General features: G+C 51.7%; 1 protein-coding gene across 2 annotated transcripts in view; it reads right to left on the reverse strand.

Annotated features, from left to right (window-relative positions):
- Positions 1-18,095, reverse strand: part of tenm1 (teneurin transmembrane protein 1) — a 1,865,819-nt gene that overhangs the window by 1,552,749 nt on the left and 294,975 nt on the right. The gene's annotated exons all lie outside the window — the stretch shown is intronic.

Consider the following 18,095-nt stretch of genomic DNA (forward strand, 5'->3'; position numbering starts at 1 on the left):
CCTCATCAATCACTCCTCCATTTTCACAATTTTTGAAAGCATAAGTGAACCTCGCTGTCGGGAACTTCCCTAGTAGAGGCGGAGGATCATGGAGGCCCCAGAGAATATTGGGTATGCAATGTACATGCAGAGTGGAACACATTGACGATGCTGTCGAGGCACCGGAGATTTGCGATTTGACATGAATCTGGCGTCTGTCACGATTTTGTGTCAAAACTGATTCTCCGACCAACCATCTTTCCCGATTTCAGCATCAGCTGACGGAGAATCCAGGCCAGAATCTTTTCATGGGATAGTGCTAACTATCCCATTTGTTGCCATCTTTAATTGCCCTTGACGTGAAGGTGGTGAGCTGCTACCATCTTGAACTGCTGCAGCTCATGCGGTATAGAAACACCGACAAAGCTATTAGTTGGATGTCTTGGGATTTTGATCTAACAGCAGTGAAGGAACAAATGCATTAGTGCACATACTTCAATTGGAGTAAAATGACAGAGGGCTTTCAAGCTGTGCATTTGCTTCAATGGAATTGAAAATCAGCAAAGTTGCATATCAAGCTCCTGAATCCACATCACCTAAAGGCAAAATGACCGCAAAGTGTGAGCGTATCCCTTTCTGTCTTAGAGTGTACACAAATCTCAACACAAATGGAATGCAATGTTCTTGTCATACAAAATCAATGTTTTGCTGAAGAATAGATATATACCAAACAAGTTGAGAAGAAATGAATTCTACACAGCAAAGTGATACCAAGTCCTATTCCTTGCTCTAATCAAATCCTAATGCAGAATTACTTTGCCTCAAACATTTACACTTCATCACTATTTCTGTTTGGGGTTTATGAAAGATGGCAACACATTTGTCCTATTTCGAGCTCAACACATTTAACCATTCACATTTTAATGAAATTCAAGTAAAATACATTTATCTTTTGTGTGCGATTGTTAATAAGGGGAAAAAATGAAGATTACGGGAATGACAAAATAATTCAGTGCAATGAGCCATAACATATTGAGGAGTGCTATATTTAGATAAGGATAGGAGGTTTAACTCATTGGCATCAGGATTTCTATACCAATTGACTGAATGAGAAATTATTACATATACTACAGATGTATACAATTCTGCTAATTGCTAATGGCCTTTCAGATTGAAGTGTAATATGGTTGAACAGTGAGCCGTAGAGTCAGCTAATCTGAACCACAACTGTGAACAAGTGGGGATTGGATACCCTCTTCACAGAGAACAGCCGAGTTACATTTATTGTATTGGCTCACATGTTGTAGAATTTTGAGTGCCTTTGCGACCACATGCTTATTATCCTAAGGAGAAAAAGCAACAAAGTAAAGAAGCCTTGTTGCAAATGTAAAGCTTTATAAGGTTGTTGTGTTTTGGGCCCATGTCTTTAATTTAGGGTAAAATGAATAAATTAATGGGGTCATGCGAGCTGTTCTGGATTCTGCTAACAACATAACTGGGTGCTTTAGCTGTTACATGTTAACGAAGTGCCAAGGTGGTACTACTGGAAAGAAGGTGCAAGATAGCTATACCTGTAAACAATGAACAGAACAGATGTGCTGATGGTTGAGAGACTATTAGTCCCCAAATCCTAGGCAGCAGTTAGGAATGTCCGGTTTTGTAAGTCGTTATATTTTTAACTGTTTATTTACTTCCAAAACTGAATAGAGTTGGGGATGTAGAAGCTAACTCATTAGCATGTCTTCTTGGATACAAGGTCTATGTGATTCATTTTGCAGTGGAGATTTGCTTTGAGAGGGGAAGAGTTTATAGGAAGTCATTTTAGGGCATATTAAAGGTTACTTATCTCTGAATCTTATAGAGACAGTCAATCTGCAAGAATCTGAGGGAGAGAGAGCAGAGAGGTGGATGCAAAATACAGGTGGGAGCCTGACTGCCCTCAGATTAAAGAGACCAAGGGCGCGATTCTCCGCTGCCCACGACGGATCAGAGAATAGCGGGAGGGCGTCTCCGACATTTTTCACGCCCTCCTGCTATTCTACCCCCCCACGGCCGCCATACGACACGAATCGATGCCCGCCGTTTTTTACGGCGAACAGCGATTCTCCCCAGGCCGATGGGCCGAGTTCCCAGGCCTTTATGGCCGTTTTTACGGCAGCAAACACACCTGCTTGCTGCCGTTGTAATAACGGCCGCAACATGCCCGTTCTGGGCATCCAGGGCCCTGGTTGGCACGGCAGTACCACGGCCGTGCCAAGGGGGGGCATGGGCCCGCGATCGGTGCCCACCGATCACGGGCAGTGCATCCGTAACGGACGCACTCTTTCTCCCTCCGCCGCCCACAGGATCAGTCCACGGGGCGGCCAAGGGAGATGACGGCCCCGCGCATGCGCGAGTTGGAGCCATCCAATCTGCGCATGCACGGCTGATGTCATCGTGCGCGTCAGCCGGCGTGACATTTGGCGCGCGGACTTAGCGACGGTCGCTAAGGCCGCGATGCCGTGGTTCACGGGGCCCCGCTGCTAGCCCCGCCCGGGGGGGAGAATTGGGTCCCGGGAGGGGGCGCGGAGGCTGCCGTGAAACATGGCCAGTTTCACGGCAGCCTTTACGACTCGCCGCATTTGCGGAGAATCGCGCCCCAAGGTCCTGAGAGTTTAAACAAGGGTGTAAGATTTGCCAAGTTTTGGCTAGGATAGAGGGATCACCAGATTAATTCACACCATGAAAGTAAATTGAGAAAATTTAAGTTATCCAATTGGAAAAATAGAAAAAGGAGCCAATCACTTTGGACTGGTTCTGGGGGAATTGAATTCAATTAAGCATCTAGTTAGCAGACCGACTAAAAGCAGAACTATGGAGGAAGATTGATGACTGTTTTAAACATTAAATGAGTGATCTTTCCTGTAGTTTCGGACATAAGTTGGCAACTGAAATACTGTTTAGCTAATCCACTTTTAGTTTGTGTGTTATAGTTGAAGTATTAAAACTTAATCTTGCCATGTGATCTTTTTAGCCATACGCTGGAAGTTTGAATTTATTTTTAAAAGTTACTGGCCTCTGCATAGGAACAGCCTCTCTTATAATTCTGCTTGGATTGAATTAAGTCTTGAATTCAATTACAACGTGGCAAAAGTGGGCGTAACAACATAAAAAAGTGAAGCATTAAAAATAGGTGTTAAACAAAAGCAACACACTCTCCATACATTTCTTACAATGCCATATCCTATGCATTTATTTGCTGTTCAACTTATATCCAGTAGCCACCTGTCTCGAATACAATTTCAAGTGAGTCAGCAATGGTCAAACCCACAGCTATTTTCCATTGAAGGTATCATAACTGGGCTTAATCTTAACCTACTTAGGTATACTTTCCAGCAAAGTTCCCCGAAAACAATCAAGAGTCAGATGTTTATCTGAGGCCAATTGTAATGCATTGACTGCTTGCTAGGTTTACAAACATCAATCACTTCAAAGAGAGTTAAGTGCTATTAATTTCCATCTCAGCACTTCAAAATCACTCAAGTGCGAAGTTGGGTGCTTGGAATGCACTTAACTCTCTTTAAAGTGGTTGATGTTTGTAAACATTGTGGTTACAGCACTTCAGAGATACTCATCCTTGAAGGGAAATAATATATGGAGAGAGATGAATGAAGCAAGACTGACAGCTCTTTTTGTGGAAGCTGTCAATCAGAGCCACAAAGTGAAATTAATGAGTGGCTTGCAATTGAATGATCTGTCGGGGTTTAAACACAGGTCACTGCGTTTCTTTCCAGGAATGGACACATGGCCCACCACAAGCATATGCCCAGGTGAGTGTTACAACAATAATCCTTTTCACTGCCCCCCTCTGGACTGCTCTCTCACTTCCAGCCAAGGGTTTCCTTTCTGGGGGGTTTGTTGTGGGGGGGGGGGGGGGGCAGTTTCCTTTATTTTAGGGTCTCTTTTGTTTGGAGGTCTGCGGGGATCCCTTTATGTAGGGAGTATTGGGGGTCCCTTTAGTTAGGGGGTCTGTGGAGGTCCCTTTATTTATGGCTTCTCGGAGGGTCCCTTTAATTAGAGGGCGTCTGTGTGGCTCATTTATTTAGGGGGTCTCTGTGGGTGGGGGGGGGGCTATTCAGGCTGTCTCAGGGGAATCCTTTAGTTAGGAAATGGTAGTGGCTCCAGTGGCGCAATCTGCTAGCACGCGTTACTTATACAGTTAGGGAATTTTATGAGGGTCCCGTTAGTTAGGGGGTCCCTGTGGGACCCCTATTCAGCGGGTCTCTGTGGGGGGTCACCCTATCCAGGGTGTCTCGGGGAGGCCCCTATTCAGTGGTTCTCTCGGGGGGACGGGCAGGCAGATTGGGGCAAGGAGGGACACACAACATCCAATGGGTGGAGGACTGAATCGTAATGTAGGGTGTCACTGCTTTGCAATGCGGGGGGGGGGGGTGAGGGGCTGATTGGCGATACGGGGGAGATTGGGGCCTGCTTTGCAATGTGGGAGGGTGTGCTACGGACCTCCCTATTGGGCCACCTGCTCAAAATGACAGCCCAATAGTGGGGAATCTCTTGTATTTCTCACCATGCACAAATGTGCATGGCGAGGGATACTTTTAAAACAATTTTAGAGTATCCAATTACTTTTTTCCAATTAAAAGGCAATTTAGCATGGTCAATCCACCTGTCCTGCGCATCTTTTTGGGTTGTGGGGGTGAGACCTACGCAGACACGTGGAGGATGTGCAAACCCCACATGGACTATGACCCGTGGCTGGAATCGAAATCGGGTCCTCCGCCGTGAGGCAACAGTGCTAACCACTGTGCCACCGTGCTGCCCTATGGCAAGGTATACTTAATTGCTTCTGGATTTGAAATCAGTTCCAATTGCACCGTGGTTTGCACTATTGCTTCACAGCACTAGAGACCCGAGTTCGATTCCCGCTTGGTCATTGTCTGTGTGGAGTCTGCATGTTCTCCCCGGGTCTGCATGAGTTTCCTCCGGGTGCTTTGGTTTCCTCCCACAAGTCTCGAAAGACGTGATTGTTTGGTCAAATTGGACATTCTGAATTCTCCCTCAGTGTACCCAAACAGGCGCCAGAATGTGGCGACGAGGGGATTTCACAGTAACTGGATTGCAGTAGTAACCTACTTGTGAAAATAATTAAGATCATTATTATTTATCTTTGGCGGGAGAAGATAGGCCTAGTTTCTCCGCCACCTGCATCTTATAGGCGGATCCACCCGGTTCAGGGGCAGGATTCTCCCTTACCCAGCGGGACGGGGGGTCCCGGCATAGGGGAGTGGTGCCAACCACTCCAGGGTCGGGCCTCCCCAAAGGTGCGGAATTCTCCGCACCTTTGGGGGCTAGGCCCATGCCGGAGCGGTTGGCACCACGCCGACTGGTGAAAAAACTGGCGCCAGCGGCCTTTCAGGCCCGCCGCGCGGCAGCGAGGCTGGCCGAAAGGCTTTCGCCGGTTCGCGCATGCACTGGCGGTGACGTCAGCGGCCAGCTGCTGCTGACGTCACCACCGGCGCATGCGCGAACCGGCGAACTGGGGGGGGGGGCCTAGGACCCCGGGGGCCCGGTCCCGCCACCACCAGAGGTGGTTCAAACCTCGGCGGCGGGAGAGGCCTCCCAGCGGTGGGACTTCGGCCCATCGCGGGCCGGAGAATCGCCGCAGGGGCCTCACCGATCAGAGTGGCAAAATACCCGCCCCCGCCAATTCCCGGGTGGCGGAGAATCTCTGCCACGACGGGGCAGGATTTTCGGCGGCCCCAGGCGATTCCTCTACCATACACCCAACAAACCGCCTACAGAGACCCCGAAATCAGGAGACACCCTCCAAGAGACCCCTTAATCGGGAGAACCTCCAGAAATCCCCTTATTAGAGCTACTAGCCCCATGGACCCCATGAATAGGAAACTCCCCAGACCCCTATCTGAAGAGACCCCCTAACTAAAGGAACCCCATCCACAGGGACAAATTACCCAGTGCATTCCAATCACTCAAATGTGTGATTGCAATGCACTTTCCTCTATTTGATGTGGTTGATGTTTGTGCACATTTGGGTTTCAGCACTTCATGGATGAGTCACTCATCCATGAAAAGTGATGAATGAATAAAGGCTGTAACTGATTTGTGGAATCTATCAATCACAGATCACTAGTTCAGATTAATCAATGGCTGGCAGATAATGGATCTGAAGGGATTAGTGGGGAGTACATGAGGGGAGGCTCTCCCTAATTAGGGATCCCGAGGGGAGGGGGTGTTGGTTGGGTCACTGCTGTAATTGGGGGTAGGGTGGGCACGCAAGCAATCCGGGAGTGAGGGGCTGATAGTGGGCTTCCTAAGGGAATCCCTCATATTCCTGGCCATGCATATATTTGCTTCCAGATTTGTGCTCCTTGGAGGAGCACAGTCCGGCAGTAGAATGTATTCCCAAATGAAGAATCTCGCCCGGTGTCAAGATTTATAGTGCATTTAAATAGTACATTAACTTGCAGATAGGTTAAATGTTATAATGTTGTTAGCAGTTTAATTTGAGCGGTGGGGAACCTTGTGTGCGATTCAGCGGATTCAAGTTAAATTCCGCTGAATGGCGCATTTAGTAGGGTGTTTTTTTAGTGGTTGCAGCACCAAGATATGCCCCATAATCCAATGGCACTCATTTCCTTTGGCATTTGATGTATTTCCTGCTGGTGGGCTTCAGCTCGTCAGCAGGAAAGGCTGATTGCCGATTGGGGCAACATTTTGTCTGGCAGTCCTGATCTTTCTCTTCCCCCTTTCAGGGTCCCATGCACTTTTGACCCCCCCCCAATAACCCCCGCAACATTGGGAAGGCCCACAGGGACCCCCCTACCTGGCATGACCCCCCCCCTCACTACGACACTGGGAGAGCCAACCTGGAACCTGGGCACCCTGGCACTGCAAGCCTGGCACCCTGCCATTTCCAGACTGTCAGTCTGCCCTTTCACTGACCACCCAGGGGTTTCCAATTGTCTGGGAGATCACCCAGCTGCTGTTACACCTGGTTCAAGTTTGTGTGAACTATTTCTAAACGGTGCCCCTGGCAAGGTCTCCCAGGCGTGCTTGGTGAGTCTGGGTGCCAGGTGAATTTGGCGTCTGGGTATGTAAATTAGACTCATTTAAATATTCAGATCTGGATCTCGCCCAACAAGGGTGAGTCCCAGACCGTGCTGGGCGGAACGAATCGGGTGACTCACTCAAGGTTTCGAGCCTGGCGCAGAACCCGATTTGGGGCTCGCAGAAGATTAATCTGTTGCGCCTGGATCCGCAAAGGATAATGCTCCTTTATGTCAATTAACAATATTTTTCATAAAAGGGAACTCCAGTTTTGGGACTTGGTGCAGAGGCAGGGGCAACTTATACACATGTCAGTACAGCATGCAGCTAATTTGCATGTTTACAACTCGTAGCTGAACAGAGGAAGAAAAATTATATTTTCTGAGAATCTGTGGGAAAATATAATGAAATATGATGATATGAATTGATATTTGTCATGGTTTCTATAGCGACATTGTCATATTCCTCATGTCATGACAATCCTGTGAATTATTTTTATTTTCAGCAGAGTGATAAAATAGTATTACAAATATAATACATATGTTATGACAGATTATTTTCTCGTCTTGGCAAGTGACTGTTTACATCTGCCTTTTTTGTGAATACCTTGAGCCCTTTCAAACCTCGTGGACTTTCTAAAGTGAGGAAGCATGAAGGTTTTTCACACAGGGGATTGTTGGAGCACAGTTTTAGCCAACCGTTAGTAGAGTTGAGGATAACGTCTCCCATATTCCACTTGACTTCCTCACACCTGATTTTGTTCACCAAAAAAAACCACACAGCGTCAGCAGCGCAGACCTGCAGCATTTCAGCTGTTGTACTTATTTGCCTGTTTTCCCAACCATGAAAATACCTTTCAAGCTCAGACAACTACATGAGCAGCAAAGTCATCAGTGATCCGACTGGACTACTGAGCTGTGAGCTGTGCATCAATGTACACCGAAGAGGCCTTTCCGCATAACCCCTTTATACATTATTGATACTGAGAAGGACATTTGCAGCGATATTTGCACTATGAACTATCTACTTGCTTCGTCCGACGCAATCTGGATCACATCCTCAATAGGCTTGATCCAGATAATCATATTTAAACGAGCCACATGTTTAGGTTCATCCATATATGTGTGGCCCATCTGAGGCCACATTCTCCCACCAACCGGGAGTCACTGGCCGCACCGACGAGGCCTCACTCGGGTGCAGATTGGCACTGGCATGCACGCACAGAAACCAGATGTGATATCTATGTGAGGGGCTCAGCTCAGAGGCTATTGGAGTCCTCCCGGTTGGTAGGGGCAGGGCAGAGCACTGGGCAAAGTCAAGCTGGCACCTGGGCACACTGGTAGTGCCAATGGTGGCACTGCCAGGATGCAAGGGACACTGCCCAGGTGCCAGATTGGCAATGCTAGAGTTGCATGTTGGCACTGCTAACAGATAGGGCCTGAGGGGGGCCATGCCCATGAAAGGGGGGTGAAGGGAGCTATGAAGGGTGGGAGGGTTGCAGGGTGTGGGTCCGGAAGAAGGCGGGGACTGAAAGTTGGGGCTCTAAAGATGGGGCGGCCTTCAGCAACCCAATTGTGGGGCATACTGACTTGGGTGGGGGGGCGCAATGCCCCAATGCCTACAAGGATGGACAGGTTTGGAGCAGGGTCACCCTCATGCCAGGTGGTTGGCGAGGGCGGAGGATCACGCGAACCTATAGTGATGGAGGAAAGTGACCCATGGAGACCAAGTGTTGTCAATATCTGCAAGGGGTCGCATTGTCCATGGGTGGGGCATATGGGCCACCTACAACCTCATTTTGCGATCGGGGCACCCTTTCAAAACAGTTCCTCCGATCTCTGAGGGAGCATTCTTGCCGGTGAGTTTACTTTTCCAACTGCAATAAAAAAACTCTGGGTGGGATTCTCTGTTTGAGTAAATAAGTGTTGACACAAGGACTGAATTGGTGGACTTCCATGACAACTAAATTGGTGGCAGTCCTGAAGCAATTCACGATCCGTTAATAGGTTAACATGGGTGGCAGGTGAAACTCGATCGATGGAGAAGATGGGCAGTCGTTGGAGGTGCGGGACCCCGAGATCAGACAGCACACATTGCCCCATGACCCTGCCCCTCTTCCTGCAACCCAACACCACCCCTGCACCCCAACCCCATCTGCATCAACCACAAGGGATCGGTGGGACCGTGTGATGCAATGGCCAGCTCACATGCAGGGATCACCCGAGTGGATGGTGGAAAGTGCTACCGTGGGCAGGAATCAGACGTTGTCAAATGACAAAGAGCACCAGAGATCATCGCAGAGCGGGTTGTTATCATCCTCCATCCCATGGACCAGACTTGCTGTTACTGCCAACCCAAGGCTCACACCCCATAGTGAGGCAAGTAGGAATCACGGAGTGGGTTGCAGGGGTGGGGGGGATGTGGTGGAGGTAGATGGTGGTCAGCCATGGTTTGGGGTGTGGGGTGGGATGGGATGTTCGTGCCATAGGCTAGACCCCTAGTCGGTGAATCTGGAGACGGGTAGAGCGTCCCGTGCGCGCTGGACCTGGCGCAAAAGTTCTGCGGCCCCTCCTGTGCCTGCCCAGGCCCTTATGCCCCGCCTCCTTCCTTTCTCCTCTTCAGCCTGTTGGGCGGCAGTCTCTAAGTCCTCACTGGCTGCCTCCTGTTCCTCTGGGACAAGCTCTGCTGCTGCAGGGTCCTCCCCGAGCAGCTCCTGCCAGTACAGCCTCAGTGCATCCCTCAGACTGTAGCGACTAGGATGAAGGTCACCATTCCCGGTTGGATTTTGAAGACCATTGTCTGCAGGGGTTGAAAAGCAGACACGTTAGCATGGTGCATATCCTCGTGCCGTACCAGGTCCGACCTGGTTACGTGGTGGCCTCGGCCTGAACTGCAACCCCCGCCCCTACATGTCCCCCTCCCCAATCCACACACCCATCCGCAGTCGTTCCCCATGCAGTCTGCCCTGCGCACCATACCCCTGGACCCGTTGTGCCCAGCACCACTGGGGGTTGTGGCCCCAGCACCCGTCCCTGCTGGCAGGAGTACCGGTGGCTGACCCTACCCGTGCCAGGTGTATGCTCTGCGGCTCCCATCCGGTACCCTACTGTAGGAGCTACTTTTGAGCACCATCTCCTGGTCGCCCCCTGCTACATGGTTAACACTAAGGCTTCACAGTGCCAGGGACCAGGTTCGAATCCAACCTCAGGCAACTGTCTGTGTGGAGTTTGTACATTCTCTCCGTGTCTGCATGGGTTTCCTCCAGGCGCTCCAGTTTCTTGCCATATTCGAAAAGTATAGGTTAGGTGGATCGGCCCTACTAAATTTCCCCTTAGTGTCTAAAGATTAGGTGAGGTTATGGGATAGGGACGGGGATTGGGCCTAGGTTGGGTGCTCTTTGAGGGTCAGTGCAGACTCGATAGGCCAAATGTCCTCCTTCTGAACTACAGGGATCCTATATTTAAACCCTTTACAGGGGTTAGTCTAACATACTCTAGGTGATGACCCTTTTGTTAAATAAACCTTGATTGCCTGGATCAGCTTCAGGAGCGTATTGAGTACTAATTTTCACTAATTCTGTATTAAATGAATACCATGCTCAGAACATTGATCCCACACGGTACTCCTCACCCCCACACCCCCGCCCCCACATCCCATAGGTGTTCCCACACAAAGACTGCACGAGAACTGCCCGGGAAGTTTAAACTTCCATTGAGCAATTTTCCTGGACGCCAGCTGATAGTCCCATTTAAATTAAAGACTTCAGATAGTTCTGACTCTCTTTATAGATAGTCACCCTAGAAGTGTTAGAAAGATACCATTTCTAACTTCTATGTAACGATACTGCTAGAAGTCAGAAACCTGGATGTTTTAATCCTGGTTGTGCCAATTTCAGGTGGGTCAATAGCTCCTGTACTGGGTATTAGAATGAGGAAAATTAGTAAGTTTCTGACTCCAGGTTGCTATCTTTTTTTTAAAATTTAGAGTGCCCAATTCATTTTTTTCCAATTAAGGGGCAACTTAACGTGGTCAACCCACCTAACCTCCACATCTTTGGGTTGTGGGGCTGAAGCCCACACAGACACGGGGAGAATGTTCAAACTCCACACGGACAGTGACCCAAAGCCGGGATTGAACCTGGGACCTCGGCACCGTGAGGCAGCAGTGCTAACCATTGCACCGCCGTGCTGCCCTTCCAGGTTGCTATCTTAAGATCCATGGAAAACGAAGTATGTAAACATGGAGTGAGTCCAGTATTAGGCTAGTCAGCAATGTACAATCCAGTTGAATAAAAAAACTGACACTTTTCCTGAATTCACTGACAGGCTATTTCGCCTCCTGAGTCTGTTCTAGCATTCAATGTGATTTTGGTTGATCTATGATATAAATCCTTATATGCTGTTGCTCACAAACCTTTGGTGAACAAAAACCTATCAACATCAATCTCACATTGAAAATTAACAATTCAACATGCATCAATTGCTGTTTGCAGACTTCCGCTGCTCTGTGGGCACAAGTGTTTTCAGGGGTGGAATTCTCCAGCCTTTTCATGAAGTGGGTTTCCCACAGCAGAGGCAGCTCATTTTCGGCCACTGGCGGGATCCTCCGGCCCCAACGCAAGTCTATTTACATTCTTCACCCATGCCACCATCGCAGGACTCTAGGGTAGGGGTGGGGGGAACTTGCGTCGGCAGAACCAGAATATCCCACTGGCGGAAAAGGCTGGAGAACTCTTCCCCTGATTTCACTCTGAAAGATGTAGCCTATTTTTAGACTATGCCTTCTGTGCCCTCGACATCCTCACCAGCAGAAGTAGTTTATCTCTATCTACCAATATCTGTTCAACTTAATATCATGAAAACTCCAAACTTCACCTTCTAAAATCCAGGGCATAATCTCTCCTCATAATTAAACACAATTATGCAGAATAGGCACTTGAGTAAGATGTCAGTGGGCTGCTGGTGTCTGAGGGTCTGTAGCCCAGAAGTATCAGCATTTCCGCGAGAGAAAGGGAGAAAATAGGAAGAAGCAGGAACATTTTGAAATATATATTCTGCCGCACATTACCAACAAAGTTAACGGGAGACAGGCAGTATGCAATTCAGATATTAGCTTCAGCGTACTTCACATTTTACCCAAATCAAAAGTGAAAGAAAGGTAATTGTTTTCCTTTGTTGCTTTGTGCCTCAATTGTTTTCTCTGTCACTGTGGAAAATGCTGCCCACATCAGGGGCGGGATTCTCCGACCCCACGCAAGGTCGGAGAATTGGCGGGAAGCGGCGTTATTTCCGCTCCCGCAGGTTTTCGAATTCTCCCGCCGGTAAAAAACCGGCGTTGTGCAAATCCCGCCGGCAGCCTGTGAAAACAGCTGGCGCCGGCGGGATTTCATTTTATTTGCACTGACCTTAAATCTCCGGCCCGGATGGGCCGAAGTCCCGCCGACGTGGCCACGGGTCACGTCGGCGAAAATCACAGTTGATTTAAAACGGCGTCAACCATTGATGATGGTTGACGCCGTTCAGTGTCGGGGGTGGGTTGCGGCATGGGGGGGGGCATCGGGGGGGGTGGGTTGCGGCCATCGGGGGGTTGCGTTGCGGCCATCGGGGGGGTTGCGTTGCGGCCATCGGGGGGTTGCGTTGCGGCCATCGGGGGGTTGCGTTGCGGCCATCGAGGGGTTGCGTTGCGGCCATCGGGGGGTTGCGTTGCGGCCATCGGGGGGTTGCGTTGCGGCCATCGGGGGGTTGCGGCCATCGGGGGAGGGGGTTGCGGCATCGGGGGGGTTGCGGCCATCGGGGGAGTGGGTTGCGGCATGGGGGGGGCATCGGGGGGGGGTGGGTTGCGGCCATCGGGGGGGTGGGTTGCGGCCATCGGGGGGTTGCGGCCATCGGGGGGGGTGGGTTGCGGCCATCGGGGGGGTTTGGGGGCAGCGGCGGGCAGAGAGGGGGGGGCGACGGATGCCCGGGGCCAACGCACCGTCGCCCCCCCCCCCTCTGTACGCCGCTGCCCCCTACCCTAACCCCCCCCCCTCACCACCCCTACCTCCCTCCAACGCCCCTACCCCCCTCCCCACCACCCCTACCCCCCTCCCCACCACCCCTACCCCCCTCCAACGCCGCCCCCCATCTCTCGCAACGCCGCAACCCCCCCCCAACGCCGGGACCCCCCCCCCTCAACGCCGGGACCCCCCCCTCAACGCCGGGTCCCCCCCCCCCTCAACGCCGGGTCCCCCCCCCCTCAACGCCGGGTTCCCCCCCCCTCTCAACGCCGGTTCCCCCCCCCTCTCAACGCCGGGTCTCCCCCCCCCCTCTCAACGCCGGGTCTCCCCCCCCCCCTCAACGCCGGGTCTCCCCCCCCCCCTCAACGCCGGGTCTCCCCCCCCCCCTCAACGCCGGGTCCCCCCCCCCCTCAACGCCGGGCCCCCCCCCCCCCCACCGCCGGGTCCCCCCCCCTCAACGCCGGGTCCCCCCCCCCTCAACGCCGCAACCCCCCACCCTCAACGCCGCAACCCACACCCCGTCCCCCTCCCTCTGAAGGCCGGTACCCACACCCCCCCCCTCTCTCTCCTCCTCCCCCCCTTCCTTCCTCCTCCCCCCCTTCCTTCCTCCTCCCCCCCTTCCTTCCTCCGTTAGGGGGGGGGGGGGGTGCGGCGTTAGTGGGGGGGTGGGTGCGGCGTTGGAGTGGGGTAGGGGTGGTGAAGGGGGTAGGGGTGGTGAGGGGAGGGGGTTGGGGTAGGGGCAGCGGCGTGCAGAGGAGGGGGGCGACGGATGCCCGGGGCCAACGCACCGTCGCCCCCCCTCTGCACGCAGCTGCCCCTACCCCAACCCCCTCCCTTCACCACCCCTACCCCCTTCACCACCCCTACCCCCCTCCACCACCCCTACCCCCCTCCACCACCCCTACCCCCCTCAAACGCCGCACCCCCACACCCCCACTAACGCCGCACCCCCCCCCCCCACTAACAGAGGAAGGAAGGGGGGGGAGGAGGAGAGAGGGGGGGAGGAGAGGGGGGGAGGAGAGAGGGAGGGGGGAGGAGAGAGGGAGGGGGGAGGAGAGAGGGAGGGGGGAGGAGAGAGGGAGGGGGGGAGGAGAGAGGGAGGGGGGGAGGAGGAGAGAGGGAGGGGGGGAGGAGAGAGGGAGGGGGGGAGGAGAGAGGGAGGGGGGGAGGAGAGAGGGAGGGAGGGGGGGAGGAGGGAGGGAGGGGGGGAGGAGAGAGGGAGGGGGGGAGGAGAGAGGGAGGGGGGGAGGAGGAGAGAGGGGGGGGTGTGGGTCCCGGCATTGAGGGGGGGGACCCGGCGTTGGGGGGTGGGGGGGGGACCCGGCGTTGGGGGGAGGGGGGGGACCCGGCGTTGGGGGGAGGGGGGGGACCCGGCGTTGAGGGGGGGGGGGAGACCCGGCGTTGGAGGGGGGTAGGGGTGGTGGGGAGGGGGGTAGGGGTGGTGGGGAGGGAGGTAGGGGTGGTGGGGGGGGAGGTAGGGGTGGAGGGGGGGTTGAGGTAGGGGTGGTGAGGGTAGGGGTGGTGAGGGGGGGGTTGAGGTAGGGGTGGTGAGGGGGGGTTGAGGTAGGGGTGGTGAGGGGGGGTTGAGGTAGGGGTGGTGAGGGGGGGGTTGAGGTAGGGGTGGTGAGGGGGGGGTTGAGGTAGGGGTGGTGAGGGGGGGGTTGAGGTAGGGGTGGTGAGGGGGGGGGTTGAGGTAGGGGTGGTGAGGGGGGGTTGAGGTAGGGGTGGTGAGGGGGGGGGGTTGAGGTAGGGGTGGTGAGGGGGGGGGGTTGGGGTAGGGGGCAGCGGCGTACAGAGGGGGGGGCGACGGTGCGTTGGCCCCGGGCATCCGTCGCCCCCCCCTCTCTGCCCGCCGCTGCCCCCAAACCCCCCCCCCCCCAAATGCCGGAACACACACTCCCCCCCCCCCCCCCAAATGCCGGAACACCCCCCCCCCCCCCCAAATGCCGGAACACACACCCCCCCCCCCCAAATGCCGGAACACCCCCCCCCCCCCCAAAATGCCGGGAACACACACCCCCCCCCCCCAAAATGCCGGAACACACACCCCCCCCCCCAAAATGCCGGAACACACACCCCCCCCCCAAAATGCCGGAACACACACCCCCCCCCCCCAAAATGCCGGAACACACACACCCCCCCCCCCAAAATGCCGGAACACACACCCCCCCCCCCCCCCCCCCCCATGCCGGGTCTGTCTCTCTCTCTCCTCCTTATCCTCCAAAAAACACCGGGTCTCACCACTTCCGCAGCTGGTGAAATTGACGCGTATCGCGTCAGTCAGCTGCTAGCCCCTCCGGGAACGGAGAATAGCGGCCTTAAAGAAGGCCCCGACGCCGGAGTCATTAACACCGATTTTTCTCGCCGGAAACCCGCGTTACGACGGGCAACGGAGAATCCCGCCCCAGGTATGAGCCATCGCTGCCATTGCCAAAGCAAATAAAGTCACAATGTTCGCTATTCACTTCAACTGTGTCAACTGCTCACACGTATGATTAAGACACGGCTTTCTTAACAAACCTGATGCATGTAGGTGGAGTTCCCTCATTATTACATTTCTAAATACTGTAAGAAATATTCTGTTGCGGCTCATTTATCAAAAGTCTGTCCTGTTAGATGTCTTTCAACACAAGATGTCCCACTTGGCATTTACAGTGAGGTGGAATATTGAAGGATTAATATATGGAAATTGAAATTTTAAAAGCAAACCAATCAATTAATGTGCTGAATTTCTTTGCTTTCTTAATGCACCCAAAAGCTGCTTGTCCCCAAAGGTTCAACTCATTACATCAAGTTCATATATAAATTTCATTGTGTGCATTTAGAATACAATGAATGGTTCTGATTGCCGCAGTATGAAAATTGCAGCTATTGAAAGGAAACAAAAGAGGGTAACTAGAATGATTGAGGGGATGGAGAAATTGGATTATGCCGAGCAATTATGTAATTTGGTCATGTTCTCACTCGAAAAAAGGTTGCTAGGTGATATGATTGCTGACTTTAGAATTCTAAATGAATTAGATCACTTAGACCATGACAAGCTGCTTTACCTGGCCCAGAACAGTAGAACTAAGGGCCACAATTTCTGTTCTTAAAGGATGCAACTCAAGACTTGAGTGTCCGGTAGGAACTCTGACACAGCTCTAAATGGGGAAGGGGCTCTGTTTGAAATCCAGAAGTAGTCCCAAAGTGCAATTTCAACCTCGTATAACCTATATAGAATTTGGAGTTGTTGGGAGTTGTGGAAAACCAAAGGGGAAATGTTGTTATGGATACAGCACAGACATGGGCGGCACCAGGTTTCATCAGTGGACCAATTCATGTAGAGCTTGGAGTAGTGAGGAGTCAAAGATTCAAATCTGAGTGCTCATTTTCAATATTTATTCTTTCATGGGATGTGGACGTCATTGGGAAAGCTAGAACTTGTCACCCGTCCTTAACTTTCCCTGAACTGAGAGGGGTCATTTCAGAGGGCAATTAAGAGTCAACCACATTGTTGTGGACATGTCGGCCAGAGCAGGTAAGGTTGGCCGATTTTCTTCCTCTGGACATTAATGGATCAGTTGGAAATTCACGACAATTACCAACAGTTTCCTGGTCACTGTTACTGAGACAACCTTTTGATTCCAGATTTTATTAATTGATCTCAAATTCCACCAGTTGCTGTGTCCCTGGAGCATTAGTCTAGACCTTTGGATTACCTAGTCGAACGACGTAGCACAATGCCACAGTCTCCACTGCGCCTGTAATGATGGGGTAAAATTAACATAACCATCAGCTCCGGAAACATAATGTGTCAACCAACTTCATGTGCAGTAAACTGGGGGATCCTTGATTTCTCTCCAGGAGCACCCTGAAATGATCCAAAGGCAAAACTACTGAGACAGTCGTGATTTTCACAGTCGCTGGTCGTGCAAAACTACCAAGATCAACAAGTCCTCTCAAGTTTGCAGCTGTCTGCCACCAATCAACATGAAAATCTCAGCTTCTGGAATTTTCTATTCCGAAGAGTCATTTTGGATTTGAAATGCAAACTCTATTTCTCTCTCCACAGGTGCCGTCAGACCTGCTGAGGTTTTGCAGCAAGTCCTGTTTTTATTACAGCTTACAGAAGCAGTGCTCCTTTAAGCAGTCAAGGAATCTGAACCTCCACTACATGGGTAGAGTGAGTGAACTCTATCTCCGCAGCAGACTATTGCAACTTCTGATGGTCATTTCGCTTCTTACCCAAATTCCAATACAGGACAGCCATGGTAACACCCATCCTGATGTACCAAGTTTCAACCACTTCCAAGTTCATAAATGAACTTCTCACCAAAAGCAGGCCTGAAGTTTTGAGCCAGGAGTGAAAAGTCAGGACATTTTCCCAGTGCCGCAAACCTGACCTTGGAGAAAGTAACTCCAAAGTTGGGATTTGGATTCTCTGGAAGTTAGCCTGCCAACCCAGAATGAGTGCGGAGCATGCTGGGTATGAAGGCTGGTTGGGTGGAAGGCCTGCCTTGGGGCATGTTGTCAAAGACTTTTTAAAAAGCATTAAGACAAAAAACAGCCTTCCACCCATCACCCCCATCCATGCCCCACCCGTGCCAACCCATGCCCCTCATAACCTCCAATGCAACCTATACGCTTCTACCCACTCCCATAAACACTTTTACCTCTATGCTAATCTACACCCTCCAGTCATCCCCATGGCCCTTTAGAGTACCATAGCAACTCATTACAATCCATGCCTCTACCCATTGCCTTTACAATAACCATGCCAACTCATCCAGTGTTCATCATGGGCCCATGCTGAGATTGAATAAAACAAAACTCTAAGCATCAATTGCAACTTTACTGAAAACAAATCATAAAAAACATTCAGTACAGTTGCATTTCAACTACATTATTCCATACAAGATCAATCATTTTATTCAAGCACTTATAAAAACAAGCATTGGAATTCATAATCCCACTTTAAAGAATCTGTAATCACTCGAAGATGCCAATCAAATTGTGAAATGGAAGGCACCCCGCCATGATAATTGAAAGTTGTGTGATCAGCCATGCAGCACAA

The sequence above is a fragment of the Scyliorhinus canicula genome, chromosome 17, assembly GCF_902713615.1.
Source record: "Scyliorhinus canicula chromosome 17, sScyCan1.1, whole genome shotgun sequence".
In the NCBI taxonomy this organism is placed as follows: domain Eukaryota; kingdom Metazoa; phylum Chordata; class Chondrichthyes; order Carcharhiniformes; family Scyliorhinidae; genus Scyliorhinus; species Scyliorhinus canicula.